The 21,581-nt window shown below is 38.2% G+C and overlaps 1 protein-coding gene across 7 annotated transcripts in view; it reads left to right on the top strand.

The window, feature by feature from the left end:
- LOC107136416 (amyloid beta precursor protein) overlaps window positions 1-21,581 on the top strand; it is a 239,009-nt gene that overhangs the window by 107,090 nt on the left and 110,338 nt on the right. The gene's annotated exons all lie outside the window — the stretch shown is intronic.

Raw genomic sequence — 21,581 nt, 5'->3', positions numbered from 1 at the left:
AACCTGTTTTCCTGTAGCCCTGTGGGCAGGTGTGCCTGCCTTCTCATCTGACAGAGGCAGGAGCAAAGTGAGAGAGGAATTGCATCACCCAGCCTCACCCAACCTGGGCTTCTGCCAGCCTGCAGCCTCCTGGTTTCAGGAGCAGCTCTCCTTGTGATGCTTGAAAGGTAGATTCAGAATAGGAATTGAGCACAACTGACTTAAACTATGCTCAGGGGACTTTATATGACAGTTCTTGAGGAGGGGAAAAAAACGAAGAGGAACTGTGATCCTCATGGAATGGAATTTGATCCACAGTCTACTGTAATTTGTTATCTAGTAGATAATCAGGGTTGTTTTTGTAAAGAATCCATGTTCTGCTATTGCTCATCAAGCATTTAGGGAAACAGCCCTTGTGGCAGTGAGCTCTATTTTAGGACCTCATTCAAAAGGAGGTAAATCTTTTAATATAGATAAACGGGTTTTGTTCCAAAAATTTACTTTTAAATAACTGAGTTTTTATTTCTCTAATATAATAATTTCTCAGATCCTCTCAAAATGCCTACTTATGCAATCAGTAATATAGCTCACAGTAATAGTACACAGATTTCAGGCATCATGGCTAAACGTTTTTTCCATGGGGAAAATTCATTTAGAAAGCTAATTTGTAAGAGCAGACACGCACTTCCAGTGTATCTCTGGGAGTGGGGAGCAGGAGGCTGAGCTTCCCCCCACCAGGAACTGCAGCTTCAGAACCACATGGTCCCCCAGGGGCTGTTGAACTCTCAGAGCAAATGCAGGAAGGGAAGATCCTCTAATTGTTTTATACTAGCACCCATCTCTTGTAGCAGGTGCTCAGTCACCTTCCTTTTTTTCAAAACAGAATCTGTAATGATGTAGTCAGTAATTTTTAGGGTTGCAAGCATTAGTGAGAATATGCTGAGAGGTAACCTGACCTATCTTCCCAAATGATTAGATGATCATGTTGTTTCCTTTCTTTTTTTTTTTTTTTTTTGAGGGTGAGACAGATGTAGGTGAATGATTACTTTTGATTGCATCTAGTTACTCCCTCCTTCAAGGCTGTGATGGTAACTTAGGAGAGTTCTCTTTTGTTAGGGTCCCCTTCAGTTTTGTGTGTGGCTGTGTGTAGGGTGTGTGTGTGGGTGTGTAGGAGGTATGTGTGTGTGTGTAGGGGATGTGTAGTATGTGTGTGTAGGGGTAGGTGGGTATGTGTGTGTAGGGGTGGGTGTGTGTGGGGAGGCGTAGGGGGGGTGTGCACATGGGAGCTCTTTATAGGCAACTAAAGCAATTCTGGGGATTGCCAGAGGGACAAATAAGACAAGCTTCTTTACTTCAGGAAAGCCAGCACCAATCTGAGTACAATGGGCCCTTTATAATATTATTCTTATTATGATGATGGTCTTTTTTTTTAATGTTTTTGAAAGCAACTTAGAGAACCAAGAATGGGGGGATAGTGGGAAGTAATTTTATTAGAAATTTTAATATGACAACGTAATAACTTTTAATTTTAGTTATAATTTAAATATGGTATGCCTAGATTTTTATTCCATATTTTCCTAGTTTTCAAGGTGCAGAACCCTGAAATGAGTAATATCTTTTTGAATCATCCTCCATACACGAACCTGGAAGATGTCTGTTTTATAAATAATGATTCCAACTTTCATGTAAGCATCTCTATTCAGTTGTAGCTAACCATAGTTCTTAGTCTTTCCTTGCTCTTGCAGTTCCACTTAATTATTGTAAAAATCTAACACTTCTAGAATTTTGCTGGTCGTTTTGTTGAGAAAACTGCTTTCTTTATTATTTTAAAATGTTTTCTATCTTGGATTTATAAACATAAATGTAGATTAGGCACTCCCCAAACACCAATTTCTGTGTGATTTTTTTTTTCTTCTAATGGCCTTTATAGACACCACTGCCTTGGGCTTTTGTGTACTTCTAAACTACTTCAAATAAATTTTGTTGTATTAGCATCGTAAAAGGGGAAAAAAACCACTGTCACAATCTTTTTAACAGCAGATGTTCGCATCTTTGTTGCAAAATCCTGAATGATGTTGTCCTTGTTGAATGACTGAGTGGGTGAGAATATCATATTTCCTTTTTGTTCTTGGAAATGCTTTGCTCACTTCTCAGTTCTGGAGCTTGGGAAAGCTCATCTGGGACACCCTGATCTGAGACTCATGGTCTGAGATTTCACTTGCATAATCAGTTTCATTCATCTTCTGATTTATCCAGGAATTGGAAAATGTCTCCTTTGTCCATTTTTTTTGCTTTTTGCCAATATGTGGAAAATGAAAAAAATTCCGATTTGCAGCTGTATTCAATGTAAACCTCTAGGCTTCTCTAATACCTTCTTGAAAGATGAAGCATTACTTTTAAGAACACAGTGATAAATGTGACAATTTCCTTATTGTATCATCCTTCTGGACAATTCCATCATTCTTTCACTATTTGGTCTTTATTAGCACAATTGGAGATAGGTAATACTTCTTGGGATGATAGAAATAGGAAAATATTGTAAAATATAAGCATAAAAATATGAAGATATGAAGATCTGTAATGTATCTTTGATAAATGAAAATTTCATTGGGTTTATATTGTAATTACAACATAAAGTTTTATTCGGTTGATTTGATTTTTTTTCTTCAAGAAAGAATAAAAGTCAAAAACATCAGTTCTTCTTACAGGTAGTTGGAACTGCCCAGAAGAAAAAAGGTAAAATTGTGCTGAGTGAACACAGAAAGTATTTCAAGGGTTAACAGCGTATCCTACTTACCAGGAGTTTGTATTCATGATGAGGCCTGTGTGACTTGATACATGGAAACACATGCCATAATCTTATACAGTTTAGGTGCTTAACAAATATTTGAGTTGACTTAATTGGCATTCATATCAAATATACACACCTTCATGGTAGCTCACGGTCTGCGTATATAATCAAAACTAATTGATCTTTAAAACAAAACTAAGGACTATCATTCCAGGCATGCAATTCTTAAGTAAAATTGCAAGAGTCTCTAAAACTAGAAACAGTGAAGGAAAAAAAAAAAGGAAAATTTATATTTTCCTAACACCTTTTCAGTAGTGACTGCCTAAATATCTTTTCATTTTAAAAAAAAAAAAAGTAAAATAAAGTAGAAGAAAATGAAATTGCAATTACTCGTAATAATAATATTTCCCTTCTTTGGGCTTTTATTGTAAAAGTCCATTCTTATAATAACTTTCCTATTTGAATAAGCAGGTCTGTTTTGTTCCCCAGTGTGAAGTTGGGGCTCTTTAATAAAAATAACTGTAGGCAAAAGTCTCTGGAAGTACAATTTGTAACTGTGAGACTAGCTCAACTCCATTAACTGTTGGCAATCATTCTTTGATTTAGGAAATGAGTAAATATTGGTTTAGAGCAGTATTTCTCAACCTAGTATGATTTCTGCTCAAGGGATCTTTAGAAATGTTTACAGTCAATTTTAGTTGTCACCGTCAGGGAGGGATGCTTCTGGAACCCAGTGGGTAGAGACTAGGGAAGCTACTAACCATCCTACAGTGAGCAAGGCAGTCCACATTGTTGTTGAGAACTACTGATTTAGAGGCTTCTTTGGCATTGGAATGCCAGAGAAATTACTGTTTTCTAAGGAAATCTTCCATTCAAGCTTCGACCTCCTTCTGATCTGATATGGACAGAGAAGCAACCACCATAAGAATCTGTCTTTCAGTGCAGCTTTTGTAAGATGGAGCTCAAAACAGACCTTAGTAGCTGCATTTGTAGCTAAAAAAAAAAATTCCATTATCAAAATGTGCTCAAATGCAATGGATTTTAATTAAGGCTTCTTATTTGTACTGATTACTTCCTTAATGCTTACCATTATACCAAATATTGTTCCTTTCATTAGTGTTATTACTGTCCTTTTTTACTATAACAGATGTCAGCATATTTTCTGGAAGGAATTAATCATGTTTTGAAATACTTGATGCATTTAGTAGTATGGGAGACTCTGTCTTCATTCAAAATATACATCTATTACATATAGTTTGAAAAAAAAATACTTAAAAGTATGATAACTTTTCACAAGGTTTGGGTCAAGGGAGAATCACATATAATTTAACTAATAATAAGTTTTGTTTTTCTGCCTGGTCTCTCCTCCCTCCCCCATATGTATATATTTTTATTTAGTTGACATTAAAATATTAGATTTTCAGTTTCAACTGCTATTATCATGTATTTTTATTGCTTTCATGTTTATCTCTCTAATTTGTGTTTATGATATCTTCAAAATTTGTTCATCTGTGTCACCGTTGCCAGATTGTACCCCAGAACTCAGCATAAGAGTTGAAACTGTTTTTGTCATTTTGGTACGATGGGCATTTATTTATTTAATGTTTTTATTGTTGTATTATAATTATGTGTAATAGTTGGATTCATATTCATATATGCACATAATATAGTTTGATCAATTTCATTCCCCCTGTTTGTCCCCCATGCCTCCTCTCCTCCCTTGACCTGTTCCCTTGCTCTCCACTATTGGTCTTCCTTCTATTTTCATGAGACCTTTTTTTTCCATTCTTCTCACTTTCACTTATAAGAGAAAACATAAGACCCTGGACTTTCTGAGTCTGTCTTATTTCACTTAGCAGGATAGTCTCTAGCTCCATCCATTTACCTGCAAACACCTTAATTTTATTCTTCTTTATGACTGAGTAAAATTCCATTGTGTATGTGTATCACATATTCTTTATGCGTTGTCTGTTGACAGAAACCCGGGCCTAAGTTATGACTTAGCTATTGTGAGGTTCACTGCTATAAACATTGGTATGAATGTTTCATGATAGTATGCTGACTTTAATTCTTTTGGATAAATACCAAGGAGTGGAATAGCTGGGTCATATGGTGGTCCCATTCCTTGTCTTTTGCAGAATCTCCACACTGATTTTCATAGTGGTTGTACTAATTTGCGATACCAACAAACACGTTTTTCAGGGAGTAAAATGTCAATCAGGGTCATTGCAATCATCATAGAAGGATCTTGTTAAGTCTGGATTTGTGAGTGGCACAGTTGAAAACCTTTGAAACTATAGTGTTTTAGTCATCTTTTTTGCTGTTGTGACTAAAGGATCTTGACCCTCACAAATGTAGGGGAGGAAGAGTTTATTTGAGGGCTCCCCATTTCTGAGGTCTTAGTTCAGAGAAGGATGGCTCCATTCCTTGGGGGTCGAGGTGAGTTCAAATATCTAGGCGGGAGAGGGTGGCAGAGGAAAGCACCTCACATCTTGGTGATCAAGAAGCAGAGCGATATTCCAGCTCCAGATAAATAATATATACCCCACAGCCATGGCCCTTTCTCCAGCCACACCCCACCTGCCTCTTATTACCACTCAGTTAATCCCATCAAAGATTGTTTCACAAATTGGGTTAAGACTCTCACAATCCAATTATTTCTCCTCTGAAACTTATTGCATTTTCTCACACATGAGCTTTTGGGGGAACACCTCACATCCAAACCATAACATATGGTCTCTGTGTTCCAAGAACTTTTCTCAGAATATAAAAAACAGATGATATTATGGAAGGTGCATTTTGCAACAAATACATTGTTTGGAGTATGTGAAAACTTGTCTTTGAGTCAAGTAGTAAGTTACAAACATTCTGACTTCTAGTTAGCCAGCCATGCTGAAACATTCATAGCCTTACTTAGGGGATCTCAGGCTGTCTGAGAATTTATGTCTATTCATGGGTCAGTACTTTTCTCTGTCTTTAAAATTGAATGAGAGAGAAACAAAGAGAGAAGCTTTATTTGGCCATGTATCTCCTTATTTGTGACTCTGGAGTTGACATTCTTTCAATAGATTATTTTGCAGCTGCTTTTTTTGCCTTGCAGTTTAAGAAAGTAGTATTAAATGCTCAAGGGAGAAAAATACTTAACTTTAGAGGGTCACAAACTGAGTCACACAGAAGATAAATTAAAGCTTTAACTCATTGCCAGCGGATGAGTAAGAATGCGCTTGATGAGACAGCTCATGGCTTTGAGAAGCAACTGTCATAATGCTGGGTTGGCAGCTTCTAGCAGTTTTGGAGTCTGCTTGACTCTTGTACTGAAATTCGGGAACTAATTTGAAAATGATGAATAGAGGAAGAACAGAAGCTTGCATTTTTTTTTTCTCTTGGGGAAACTGGTTGCCAGTTCTGAGGTCTTATTAGAAATGCTGAATTTCTGTATTTAATAAACTTGGACCTCATATATGTCAGGAAGAAAAACAAAACACTTTCACAGCCTTAACCAGATTACAGATGTGAGGCCAAACCAGTGGGGTTTGTTTGGGTTTCCAAGCAGGTGATGGCTGGGAGAGGAGATGCCTTGGCAGTGCATCTGAGCTGCATCTGGCGGGGAAGCTGTGCCTACTGAGAAAGCTGCCCTTAACAAGATAGTGCTGAATGAGAAGTACTGAGGCACGATGCATTTAACAGTTATTTGGAGGGTTAGATTATTCATCGCAAGGGATCTCAAGCCATGGAGGCATGGCCTCTTTTTATTCCATCTTTGAATCAAACTGTACACATTTCCCAAGTTACAAGATGGTAGGAAAAGAGGAAGAAAATATAGATCCTTGTGATTTTACCTGTTTCTGGCACAAACACTAATTTCTTGTTAAAACCAACATCTGGATATTGTCATCTTCATTGTAAAACCCCTAGTTTAAGTGGGATTCGCAATTGTCTCATGTAAAAATGATCTTTAAAATTATTTCTTGTACTCTGGCCTCAACCTCTATATATGAGCATGCTATGTCAGAATTTTTTTTCCTTGCTAGAACCCTATGGTACAAGTAGCACCAGTAGTTTATCAGAGGAAACTCCACAAAATTATAATGAACCTATTTGTTTTAGAAAGAAGTCAGTCATTTAGAAAACAATTTAGACCTTCAAAACTTTCCTTAGATTGGAGGTAAACAAAATCTTTCCCAAATAGTAACTGATATCAGCATTTGTAACATTTTTAGTGTGCCCAGGGTTTAAATGTAAAATTTCAGATGCTGAACTTAATCTCATTTTACTGAAACCACAGCTACCTGAAGATACCTAAGGAGTTAAGAAAAGAAGTCTTATTAGTAAATAAGATAATCTTTCAAATGCTTTGAAGGTTTAAAGTGTGCTCTAAACCTAATGTATCTTCCTGAGCCTGTTTATCTCTAACATGGGAAAACTTGCAATAACCTATTCACAGTGTTTGCTTTCAGAAATACTAAATAATAGATGTGGAAATAGGTTGAACTGGTAAAATGTGCAGTGGACTTATTTATCATGCAGAGATTAGGATTGTAGGTGGGGGAGGTCCAGTGTAGGGCAGGAGTTTTCTTAGTCAAATCACTTTCCCACACATTCTCTCACACTGTCCAATATAAAAGCCCTCCCCAGAGCTCAGTGATGAATCTCCCACTTCTGGTTTGATAATCATGGCTATTAAGACGTGTTCCCTTCTTAATTAGGTGTTTTAAAAGTATTGTGGGCTTTGTAATTATTATGATCAATAATAATAGACAATAGTTCCTTAAGCCCTTTTGTACTAAATGAGATTGAGAACATTATTAAAATAAGTTTGGGTAAAAAAAGACATTCTTATTTTATAAATTTAAATATGTAAAAGTCCATTTGTTTTTATTTCAGGGAAGCAAAAAATACTAGAATATCTGATTTCCTATATTGGAAATTAGCTGTAAAAATAATGAATAATTGACTTGGGCTCTTTTGGACATTTTAAATAGATATTCAATAGCTATTCAAATAGCAATAAAGTCATTGTACTTTCAGTTTCTCTATTTATATTTCAGGATCTTCAATTTTATATTTAAATTATATTCCAGAAATAGTTTGAGAAGAATTGTTGTGTCTTTAATTCTACCAATAAGTAAGAGAAGATGTGTGAAAGTTTTAATGCTGTACCTACTGGAATATGCTGCTCATTCCCATTGTACATCCTTGGCATGTTATGTTAATAGGCTAGCCTCAAGCGCTTCTCAGGAGAATTTTATAGCTACCATTACTGGAAAATTGGAGCCAAGAATTTGTACACATATTAGAAGTGGTAATGAAGCACTTTGGTTTTATGAAAATGTGTTTACAAGATAATCCCAGGATAGCAACATTGCATTGAATGTAATTTAATGATGATAGAATTAATCACAGAGGAATAGGAGGCTAAGACTACAGATATAGCATTTCTATATCCAGTCCAGCCTCGTGTACAACTCATATTGGTGCCAAAACTCACTTAATAACACTTGGGCATGGGCCATTCATAGAAAGATAGGCTTTGTAACTTCCTTCCATTTGAGGACATTTCCCTACATGGACATTGGTAAATCCCTGTGTAGGTCATTCTTTCAGGTGCTGTATTTAGGACATCTCTGGTCTTTGGCCATAACTTTTAAATGCTTTTTCTCTGTCATCAGTATTGGTGACAGGCAAATGAGGTAGTACTTTTTCTACCCCACTATCTGTACAGTCAGGGTACCAGTACAGATACACCCACAAATCTCAGGAATCTAAACATTCCTAGGGTAGAAATTTCCATTGTAAAGCACCATAAGGTGAATAAGCCTTTAGAAACCATCATCTCTGCCATTGCTCAGAAGTGCCTTGTGAAATTTGTTACCTCGTGTGCGTTCTGAGCCTTCCTCTGTACAGTAGTCAGAATATCTGTGACTGCTCTGTGTTCTTGGGGATTATAACGTCTTGACGCGGCTCCTTCCTCACTCTCTAGTGTCATCTGTGCTTCTCTGTCCCCTACTGACTCAGCATCACACGAGTCCACGTGACAAGCTCTCCCCACCCCAGGGCAGACACATCTCCCATCTGGGATGGTTTCCCCAGGATCATGGGGGCTTATTTCCATTTTGAGCCTCAGCATGGCTGTCCTTGTCTCAGATGGATGAATGTCCCTGATCATCCTTTTCAAAAGAACACACCCTTTCCTTATTATTGTCGATCTCAGTGGGTATTTATTTCCATCCTGACAGTAATCATATGTTGCAGTATTTTGTTGGCTCGTTGTCTTTCTCTCCCCCAGTAGAATGTATGCTCTGAGGACAGGGACCATTTTTTCCTTATAGAGCCTCACATCCAGCAGAACGCCTGGCATGTATTCAGTATATGCATGACTTTTCTTATAGAGGAGCCTCCTTTTATTTATGATTTTGGTTTCCATAGTCTGAAAATATTAAGTGGAAAATTCCATGATTAAACAATTCATAAATTTTAAATTGCATGCTGTTTTGAGTAGTGTGATGAAATCTTGTGCCATCTGCTCCATTCCACTCAGGACATGAATCATGCCTTTGTCCAGCAGATCCACGCTGTGTATACTACCTGCCTGTTAATGGCCATCTCGGTTATCAGAACTATAGCCGTGGTATCGTGCTGCCTGTGTTCAAATAGCTCTTATTTTACTTAATAATAGCACCAAGTAGAGATGCTGGCAATTTTGTTTTGCCAAAGAGAAGCTGTGAAATATCAAAGTATCATATCATAAGAAGGAAATAAGTACAGTACAATAAGATGTACTGTAGAGAGGCTGCATTCACATAACTTTTATTAGGGTACATTGTTCCATCTTATCAATTATTAGTTATTGTTACTCTTTTACTATGTCTTATTCATAAATTAAACTTCATCATAGGTATATGTGTATGGGGGGAAGGGCTATAGTCTATCTAGAGTTCGGTATCAACCTCAATTTCAGGCATCCCCTGGGGTCACACATACTGTTTAAACAATGTTCCTGGTTAGGCTCTTCAGTCTACTAGAAAACACCTTCTCAGGAAATTTCTCTCATCCATCCCTCAACTGGGAAGCAGGCTTGAAATATTCTTGTGGGAAGAGAAGAGGAGGAAGGCAGGCGGGGGATGAACTTCAGAAGGCTGGCTTCCATATCTCCTTATGCGTGATATTGTGTGTTTACAGGACATATTAGCCATGCACAGAGTGAGTGGCCATCTGGTCTATTATCTGGTCTTTCGGGAGGAGTAGCCTTTTTCATTTTTTTTTCTTTTTCTTTTTTTTTTTAAGTCCACAAAAATGTGCAGCTGTTTAGTTCATGAAAAATGGAAAAACCATGCCTCCCAGATCTGTGTATTTGTGGCCCAAATTTCTAGCCCTTCATTTCCAGCCGTCTGCCAGATGCCTCTCCAGTAGTATGTCACAGCATCTCAAATTCATCATGCCCAAAGCTGACCCAGTAACTTCCACTCTGAGCCATCCATTCTTCCTGCTGTGTCCCATGATGCCACTAGTCCATCTCTACTCTTTCTCACCACCTCAAAGCATCAGCTTCATCTTCTCACTAACTCCCTCCATCCAGATGGTCAGCTGCTGTCAGGGATTTCACCAGACCTGTTAGGTCCTGTTTTTTTTAATATTTATTTTTTAGGTGTAGATGGACACAACACAATACCTTTATTTTTATGTGGTGCTGAGGATCGAACCCAGGCCCCGCCTGTGCTAGGCGACTGCCCTACCGCTGAGCCACAATCCCAGCCCTGCTTTAGGTTATTTTATCAGAACTCTCAGTTCCTGGTTCCCCTTGGCTATGCCCCACAGGAACCTTCTCCCCATCCCACCGGTCACTCCTTCTTCACCTGCCTGTCCCCCTGCTCCCTCCAGCTGGTGCTTATTGAATTACAACTGATCCTGCCATATTCCTGTGTACAGCTTTTCTGTTAGGCTCTGCATCTTCGCAGATTAAGGTTCAAACTCTTCAGCCTTTAAAGTGAAGTTCTTTGGAATGGAGCCGGGCTTCCCTTCTGCTCAGTCTCCATGCCCACTCCTGTTCTCCAGCCACACTGAGCTGTTGGCAATTCCTGCAGATGCTTCAGGGACCTCTGTCCGCACGGCCCCTTTTCACATATTCTTCTCTGGAGATTTCTATTCATTTATTACCTCCCTGTTCACTTAGCACTCCTTCAACAAATTGCTTTCCAGTCTATGTCTCCCATGTGTCAGTGGATACTTTTTCTCCGTGTCTGTTAATATGCACATTACTTACAACATTTTTTATGTGTTTTACAAGTACATCTCTGTAGGCCTCAGAACCTGTGGTCAGCAGTTGGGAATTTGCTAGATATAGTACTTAATAAAAGAATAGGTCTTAATAGATTTTTTTCCCCTGAAATAATGAACTTCAAGGAAAACATAGTATATCCAAAACAAATTACATTTTTATTTATACTGTTTTCAAACCTAACCGCATTGAAAGAAAAGCAAATTGTATCATAAATACAAATGCAAGCTGTAGTCTAATAATAGCAAATAGGTATAATATTTATCTCTTAGTATGTGTTGTTTCAAGTGTTCAATTTACACTGTTCACAGCATCCCCTAAGGTAATTAATATTAGCATCCCATTTTAAAGATGAGGAAACCTAGTCAGAGCAGGGTAAGTTACTTGCTCACAGTCACACCAGAGCTGGTAGATGGCAGCACAGATTCAAACCCACAGAGACTAACTCTGCAAAATATACCCACTGCATATACCCACATGGGGATGTAGATAACTAGATCCTTCAATTAACTGGAGTCCAGTTGTCCCTCCTTATCTGCAAGGATATGTTCCAAGATCCCAGTGGATACTTGAAACCTCAGAGGCTACCAAACCTTCTTTATACTGGCTTTCTATGTACATGCAGCCCTATGATCAAGTTTTAACTTATCCTCGAGGCACAGAAAGGATATACAATGGCTAAAAATAAAATAGAAGAATTACCAAAATATGCTAAAGGAAGAAAAAGTTATTTAAAACTTATGAATTATTTCCTTTCTGGAATTTTCCATGTAATATTTTAGGACTGGTCACCTGGGGATAACTGAGACCATGGAAAGTAAAAATTTGGATAAGGGGGATCACTATGTTTTTAATTATAATCTTTTCTTAGGAAGGGGAAATAAGTCATAAAAGCAGCTGCTGTCAGGGATTTCACCTAAAAAGAAATACACAGCCACAAGCATTTCACTGCCTTTTTTCTTCTACGATGGTTACATTTTGCAAGGGGTGTTGACATTTGGTATTTTAACTCCAAAAATTTCTCAGCCATCAACTATATGGATGTTTCTAAAATAAATACTTTCCAAGGCAAGGAAGTGGGCTTGTCAAAAGGGAGAAGAGGTTGGCTCACTAGTGGGAAATGAACAAAAACTTTTATCACTCCAGAACGCACTTCCTCTAAATGTTGTGGCTAACCCAAAACTCTAATGACACAGTGGTAATAGGCTGTGCTTGCCTCTGCCTCTACTATATAATTTAAAATACTTCTCTGCTTATTTCAAGCCCTCAGAACAAAGAAGTGAGGAAGGCCTTTGGCTATAAACATGTGGAACCACGGTGTAGCTTCCCCCCCTTATTTTGTACTACATAAGGATGAGAGGTAAAGATGTAACTACTTCCTCCTAGGAAGGGGGCCCACTTAAGAATGTGGGATGGCCAGGCACAGTGGCACACACCTGTCAAGCCAGCAACTCGGGAGGCTGAGGCAGGAGGATCACCTGAGCAACCCTGTCTCAAGATAGAAAATAAAAAGGACTGGGAATGTAGCTCAGCGGTAGAGTACTTGCCTAGCATGTACCAGAGGCCCTGGGTTCAATCACCAGCACTGCAAAATAAATAAATAAATAGATGATAGATAGAGAAATAAAGAAAAGAATTTTGGGCAGGACAAGTATCACTGTGGTATTTGCTATGTGCTACAAGAGGAAGCAGAGGTTCTTACTGCTTTCCAAATAGAAGCACTTATGTTTCCGCAGAAGCAGCCAGCATTTCTTCTACCTAAGGAACAACAGGTCCTCAACAAGTTCCTCCAAAGGAAAAAGGGTCTGACTGATTTCTTGCCTTGTGACTTTCTGGAGGGCTGTGTAGCTGTTTAGCTCCCAGACTTCTTGTCGCTTTATATTAGTTCTCATGTGTGTAAACAGTGGAAAAGGAAGCCAGGCACATTGTTTTTGCTAAAATGACACTTTTCCAGGGCATCTTCTCTTACTGCCCTCTTTAAAAACTGCAATAACCCCTGCCCCCCAACTCCCTATCTCTGGACACCCCAGCAGCACCCTCTCCTGCCCATTTTATCACTTGTCATCTTGGAATATGCTCATATGACATCTCTGCCTGGATTTCTCAATCTTTCTCTTCCTATACCATGTAAGTGCCACGAGGACAGGAAATTTTTTCTATACCTTGCAATATCCCTAGAATGTGGAGCAGACCCTGGAACCTATTCATCATGCCAATATATACTAAATGGCTAAAGATCATATATTCCCAGCTCCCAACCAAATGGATGAATGGATAGATAGATAAATAGATAGTCTGCACTGTTATCAACACATAAATCTTTGGATGTGGACAGTTTGCTCATTCAAAGTTTTCTGGCCTAGCATCTGATTAACCAAAATTGTGTTTTGCATATCAAGATTACAAACTTTCTATCACCTTAGGCACTTCTCCTTTAATCCTGGTTGGCTCATAAATCTGTCAGGACAATAATCTACTTTTGATTATAGATGGCCTTTCTTGCCTCCCAGATAGTCTTTTAAAAAAGCAATTTAGCCTTTTACTGTAATTATATTCCAAATTTAAAAGTCTTGCCAGGATATAATTCTACCCCTTCAATGTGCTTTATATGATGCCAAAATATTTTAAAGGAAAGTTCAGACGGCAAGCATATTAATATGTCACATTGTGTTCTGAAATCTGAGAACATTTTCCCACAGGGCCCATACGACACCATCTCACTCACAATATTAACCAATAATTTTAATATCATTGGATATCAAGTTCATGGTCAGATTTTCCCTTGTTCCCAAAAATGTTCTTCACAATTTGTATTTCTTTATTTCAGATCTTATCTAGCACTAGGCCCAGTGTCCTCGTGTCCTTAACTCTTAGGATTCACTGTGGCATTTCTTATATCTTGACACCAACTTGTTAAAAGAAGCTGTGCCCATTTATCTATGAACTATCCAATCCTTGGATTTGTCTTATCATGTCTTAGGGGTGTTAGTTTGACTGTCTCTCCATTGCTGGAATATTCATCTTACCATGAGTGTGTACTAAGGTATGAGAAAGAAAGGCGGGGAGGGAGGGGAGGGAAAGAGAGTTTTTTAAAAAAATATTTTTTTATTTATATATGACAGCAGAATGCATTACAATTCTTATTACACGGATAGAGCACAATTTTTCATATCTCTGATTCTATACAAAGTATATTCATACTAATTCGTGTCTTCATACATGTACTTTGGATAATAATGACCATTACATTCCACCATCATTTCTAACCCCATGCCCCTTCCCTTCCCCTCCAACAGCTCTGCCCTATGTAGAGTTCATCTATTCCTCTCATGCTTCCTTTCCTTACCCCTCTATGAATAAGCCTCCTTGTATCAGAGAAAACATTCAGCATTTGGTTTTTTGGGATTGGCTAACTTCACTTAGCATTATCTTCTTTAACTCCATCCATTTACCTGCAAATGCCATGATTTTATTCTCTTTTATTACTGAGTAATATTCCATTGTGTATATATGCCACATTTTTTTTATCCATTCATCTATTGAAGGGCATCTAGATCGGTTCCACAGTTTAGCTATTGTGAATTGTGCTGCTATAAACATTGATGTGGCTGTGTCCCTGTGGTATGCTCTTTTTAAGTCCTTTGTATTGTTCTATCCAGGTACTACCAGTTTACACAAGGCCTTCTGCAAATCACACTGCAGCCATTTCTTCCTCTTGGGCATCTCAGATCTGGATCTCCCTCGTTTTCTCAGCACCTGACTCAGTATTCTATCTCTATTCTCAGAACTCTTTCTTAGGGCTCTTCCATGGGCACTGTATTTGAGATGCTGTCTCCGTTCCCACAAACAATCTATTATATTGCTCACTAGCACCTTTGCCTCATTTACCCTTTTGAATAATTTTTTAATTCATGTGCTCATCTTGTTCCTCCTCTACTAACATGTATGTTTCAAGAAAGTGGGGCTAGCTCTTGTTTACTTCTGTATCCCCAGTTCTGAAATAGTACCTAACACTTGGTACTAAGCACAATAAGCTTTGATTGAATGACAGGCGTGTGGCATAGAGAAGTACTTTAATGGAATGGTTTGATGGTTGGATGGATGAATGGATATGTTCCCATTTTTCTGCTTGTTATCAATCTGTGCATATTACTTTAATCACAAATGGTTAACTGTCTATTGACTAAAGAAAAAAAATGTTCAAATATGTTGTTTTCTGTAGTTTAACCTATCTCACTGCAAAAGCTCAATGCCCATGTGAAATTCTGTTGTAGTCAGATTTTCTTACTTATTATTCCTGGTTGGGCATTGAATGGATGTTCCTATGTTATCCTATACCCACCTTTCATATCCTATCTGCTGATGCTTCTGGCTCTCGGCAATCAGTTTCTCCCTTGAATTTCTGAAGCATATAACATGCAATACCTCTGTTACTCATACAGCAATTAGTGTAGAATCTCTCACCCAGAATAAGCAAGCATCACTAAATGTGTAAGAATGAGAATAAAGGCTAATTTCAGATCCATAAAGGCTAATTTCAGATCGGATGTGGCCTGCAGCTCATCCTTAATTGCCTAGTCTTGAATTTTTGGTGCCCACTCTAGTTGTTATCTTCCTGGAGTGGAAATACTTAACTTGGCGTACCTGCTGGGCTTTTGAACCCCCTGCAAGAGATGCTTTGGCTGCACATAAAAGAAGATCCAGTCATTGTTGGTGGGGAGCTGAGGCTGGTACAGTGGTACAAAGAAAGGTTAGTCTCTTTCCACTGGTCTGCTTAACTGGCTTCACCCTGATGTTTATCACCAGACAATTGACAGATAACTATTACCCATCTGGGTTGGAAAAACCTGGAAAATTCAAAAGGTAATGATACCAAAGGGCTCTGGTCACTGAAAAAGAACCTTTTCATCTAGAAAATGAAAACTATCCTAGAGTACTTTCCAAGAAGGCCAAGCAGGTAGCCTGGCATCTGATTATTCAGAAATGTGCCCATTGCAAGTACTTCCCGGCTGCCAGGGAGGCAGGAATGTGCAGTATTTGTACTTAACCTCCAGTCAAGGAAAGGGAGTCAAGAGAGGCTTGGGGTCACTTACAAAGAGCATTTGCTGCAAGGCCTTGTGCCTTTATCAGGAAAAGGTTCATCAGCTTTTCAGAGATCTTTTAACTGAGCAGTTGACAATACTCACTACATAAAACATGCTGTCAAGACAAGGAGCCTCAGTGGTTTCTCCTTAACTATGGGGGATACATTCTAAGATGGTTTGTGGATGCCTGAGATCTGAGATGATACTCTATACTGTTTTTTTTCTAAACATACATCCTAGGATAAAACTTTAATGTGTAATTCAGGAATGGAAAGATATTAACAGCAATGACTACTAATAAACTAGAGTAGTTTTAGGAAGGTTCTATAATAAAAATTAGCTTAAGCCTATGAATTACTTGTATCTGAAATTTCCCAATTAATATTTTCAGACTATATTTGACCACAGGTAGCTAGCTAAGCCACTGAAAGCAAGGTCACGGTACTGTATAATAGTACTAGGGATTTCTGAAGAGAAATTTATAGGATCAGTTTTTAGATGGTATTATCAATGCATAGAGATTCTAATCCTATAGCATTAAAAGGAGGAAAACTTTTTGTAGTAGTCATAAAAACACGATGGATTGAACCCTTCAAATAGAAAACTTATTTACAAAATATCTGAAATACTGAAGTAATGAGTTTAGAAGATATATTATTTAATGTATTAAGCCAAGTTACTAAGACCACAACAAAAGAATCTCTATATAGATTTTAGAGAAATACATAACACCATAATCTTTTATTTATTTTTGCCTTCAGTTCATCATGTGCCTGTAAATGGTGAAAATCATAATGTTACCAGTTAAGAGCTCTTACTCTAGAACAATCTATGTGAGTATTTACTAAGAGAAAGGTGAAACATTACTCTAGCAGAGAATCCTCTCCCTTGTACACCTTTTAACTGACCTTTAAAATGCATGAAGAGAAGGTCACACAACACAAATAATGTGGCTTGGGGACTTTCAAAAATTCAACATGACTCAGTGGAGGACCCCCAGAATCCTCCCATTGTCCTCTCCGAGCCCAGCTCCCTCCTCCCATGATGACTCCCCTGAGTTTACCTCCCAGAAGTTTACCGTTTTCTTAGTTTACACAAATCCTCTGAGAAGATGTGTCCTCTTGAGTCTGACTTTTAAAGTGGCCTTGAGGCTGGAGCATTGGGTTTCTTCTTTAGCCCTCCCCCTCTGGAAACATTTCCTGGGAACCTCAGACAACCAACTTCCTTTCTTTTACATTTTCTCACATTTTCTGCACTTCAGATCTTCCTACTTTAACAGCAATACTTTCAGAAAGTGCTTTTCCTTTGGAACAAACTGTGTGACCCAGCTTTGGAAAACTGGCAGTCCTAAGAGCTGATGCAGAGCAGCGAGAAACATCTGTTTATCTTTGTAAAAACAAATTTGCTTCGTTTTCTCGCTATTCCTGACTATGGGAGACTCCCCAAGAACCCCCTTTTTTTGGCTCCTTAGCAGTTTACACTGGTGTGAGCTACTTCCTGTTGACAGGCCCCTTATGGCCTTCCCCCAACTTGGTTGTTGGATTTGGGGAACTGACATTGTTTTTTTTTTTTTTCTTTCATCCGACAATACAGAAGTCTAGGTCTCATGATTGCTCACGCCCACATGACCATGGGAATCAGTGCTTCCCCTCTGTCGTTTCCTGTGTTTGTCCTACAACAGCAAGAAAAAATGTCAGTCTTAACAGAGACTATGAAGGAATAAATGGAGCTTTTTAAAAGTTTTTATTTAAGTTTTTTAAAACTTTGAGGAGCAAAGTTTTAGGTTCAGAACAAAATTGGGCAGGAGGTAAAGAAATGTCCCATGTACCCCTGCCTCCCCTATTATCAACGTGCCCACCAGAAGGGTACATTTATTACATTCGATGAATCTACATTGATATTCCCTGTCAGTCACTGGGAGTCCATAGTTAATATTAGGGTTCACGCATCCGCCTGTCAGTATTATATAGAATAGTTCATCCCTAAAATCCCTGAGTTCTTGAGCAGTCATTTCGCCCTTCCCCTTAACCCTGGGCAGTCACTGATCTTTCTACTGACTTTATAATTTTGTCTTTTCTGGAAGGTCCTATGGCTTTTTCAACAAATGTGAATGGTGAATTATTTTGCATTCTTTAATAAGAAGGAATTAAAACTGGTATATAAATCATTCTACATAAAAGGACTATCAGAAGGCAATTGCAAGTAGATTATATCAAGGTCAGCCTACTCAGAAATAAAAGGAGATTCACCTTTGTTATACAGTTTATCCTTCACCCAAGTAAAAATCTTGCATGCTGTCATGTAAAATTTTATCATCAGTGATTTATTTCCTCATACCGATGTTTTTTTGACCTTCTTATTACACTGAGACTCCTGGGATGGTCAGCATTTTCAGATAATTTCTCCATTCTGTAGAAGCATGTCTCAGCATTAGTATTAAAAACCTGTAAAAGCCATCTGCTGCAAGTTGACAGCCTTTAAAAGTTCATGGATGTGATATGAATATTTGGCCATGTTATCAAGAGGCTGTTTTGTTGTGAGTTTATTTGGTTGTTCATGAGAAATTTCTCTGTGGTGCTTAGACATTTCTATAAACCAATCCCTCTGAGTTTCCTTACACTGAGATCAGCTTTCAAAACTGGCTCACCTGAGTCACATCACATAACAACTGTCTGGCATTTGAAGTGATGGTGTTAAAGTGATTTTTTTTTTCCTTTCACTGTTTCCTGCTACCCATACAAAGTGTAATTAGAAGTTGGAATGTTGGCATGTTTGGAATTCTTGGGGAAGAAACAGCATCATTAAAACACAGTTGTGTGCTACTGCTTTAAACAGTGTTCGGATAGATCATTGAATTCATGAACATCTAAATTTAATTCCAGAAATCAAAGCTATGGTAATAAGGCTGGACCCAAGTTCTCTTAGGCCAAGTAATTTAATTCCTCAGCCAGTGGAACTGTTATGTATCTCTGCTCCTTGTTATTATGCCAGTAAATTGTGCAGGCAGATGCAGTAATGGCTGATGGGCGTGTAATTCACTTTTTTTCATGGCTAGACTCATTCCAGAATGCAGATCACTTTAAACAGCTGTTTTCATAGGCATTTTTTCCAGCTTGGAGCTTTAAGAGTGACATTCCATAATAACAGAGAAGGCTGGGAGGCACCTGGAGGTGTCCAGGGTCATGTTTTCCCCATCCCCGCTGGGAACACAGTGCTTGCTATCTCAGGCCTGGATTGTATACTTGGACATTGTTACTTCCAGTGATGACTCAAGATCATGTGCAAAGTTCATGGTTTAAAGAGAATACTGGGTTAATTTAATTTTTCTCTCTTGCTTTACTTGAATTTTCCACCTAAGTTGGAGAACTCAACAGTATTGTGCATATAATTTTGATTCAATGAAGAGACCAAACACGGTAAGCTGACTGATGGTGTGCTTCAGGTCATCTTTATTTCACTTGCTAGTAGCACAACATTGGGATTCTGCAGAAGAACGAGGAAACAGGACTCTAAGTGAAGTTTGAGCCAGACAAGCAACTGTTAAGTTTAGTATGTTTTTGAAATGTCACCTTAAGGAATAGACTCTTGTGCAGAAATGTTTGTGTGGGCAATCAAGGAATCAGTTGTTTTGCCCCATTTAGCTCTAAGCAGCTGAATCTTTATACCATCTGGTTGTCAATGCCCATGTTTTCTCTTCTTCTTCTCATGTATTTCTTCATGGTCTTGTGGAAATGTGAAACGAACTGATCAGGATTTTCTCTGTATTAACACACAATTAAATTATTCTGCTTAAAAAGTTGCTTTTTATTCCATAGCCAAATGCTTCAAACCTTTTTGGATGTGATCATTCATTATCCTTGCATCATATTTAATCAGAGTTAGAAAAATATCCATTTGAGGAGTCACATACATTTTCATAGGACTTGTATAGAAATCCTTTATGCTTGCATTATTTGTAATCTCACATATTCTGAGAGGGTCTTACATGTCTTTCTACAACTTGTCTTAAAAAATCCTTTCAATTCTGAAGCAATCAGAGAATTCCATCTAGTGTTGTATTCATCTCCGTATATCTCAGCAAAATTTCTTGTAGCTGTCCTGTCATATGCTGAATTTTGAAAGCCTTTCTGCTCCTGGGACCTTCTTCCTTTCTGTCATCCTGGACCATGGGTGGCATCATACTGTTCTCCCCCTCTGACATGTTTGAAATCAAATTTCCTCCATAACGCTGTATTTCAAGGCTTCATGACAGGTTGGTACAGTCACCCCAGTTCCTCACTTACCCTGATAGTGAGCTCCTTGTTGGCCAGAATGGACTCTGGGGCAATAATTCCCCTTTGCTTTCTTTTTTTCTTGAGGGGTTGGGGGACATGGCATTCATATAACAACAGAGCAACTGCTAATTCTATTAAGATGGTGCTTCTCAAATAGACCTGCAGCAGATACTCTGGGACATGGAAATCTCCTCCACATCCAGGTTTTTTACCTGAATTGATTTTGTGCTCTAATCAACGGCCTCTTTCCTGCCTGCCAGGGGGTATGTGATAGACTCTCCCTATCTTACACTTCTGTTCCCATCTTTCTTTATCTCCTTTCAAATGTTCTCAACCAGGACTGCAGAAGCACACACATATTCGTGAGGGTTGGGGGGGTGAGGGTGTTCTTAATAGGCCTTTTAAATTTTCTTTCATATGTGTCCCTTTTTTGCCATTTATTCTTGGTGATTTCTTACCATTTGTGCGTCAGTGCATAGATATTTAATGTCATAAGTATTATTCTGATCTTCTTCCAACTCTTACTTTGAGTTGCTGATTATCTTTTGCCATCATTCTTGGTATTGCTTGTTTGAAGTTTCTAAGAATGTTGTTGTTCCCTTGATACATAGCATCAATATCAGCTGGAAACTTATCAGAAACCCAGATTCTCAGGACTCATCCCAGATCCACTGATTCAGAAGCTCTGGAAGTGATGGGCATCTGGTTATTTTTAATAAGTCTTTAAGGTAATGCTGGTACTTGCTAAAATTCGAGAACTGATGAAATATTGATATTCTGCAAAATCATAAGCAATTAAAGTAGGGAGCTCAAACTAAATAATTTCAGTAGGCATCCCTGGCCACGGGGTGTTACAGATTTATTTAAGTCTATTTTTTTCTTCATCTTTCCAATGTCAACTTTCAATAGCTCTTTGACCTGTGCTCATTGAGTATCTAATTCTATTGCAGGTGCTGTATGTTTCTTTCATAGATGTTATGAATGATAATTCCTTTAACACACTAAGCTTAGTTTTGAAACCACTTTTTTTGTATAGACTATTTTTCAGAACAGTTTTAAGTTTATAGAGAATTTGAATGGACGGTATGAAGGCTCTCTGACTGCTTTTAGGTTCCCCACCCCCACAGTTTCCTCTAATCCTTAACATTTTGCCTTAGTGTGACACATTTGAACCAATA

The sequence above is a fragment of the Marmota marmota genome, unplaced genomic scaffold, assembly GCF_001458135.2.
Source record: "Marmota marmota marmota unplaced genomic scaffold, marMar, whole genome shotgun sequence".
Classification (NCBI taxonomy): domain Eukaryota; kingdom Metazoa; phylum Chordata; class Mammalia; order Rodentia; family Sciuridae; genus Marmota; species Marmota marmota.
The sequence above is the reverse complement of the archived record's forward strand: the minus strand, read 5'-3'. Positions and strand labels throughout refer to the sequence as shown.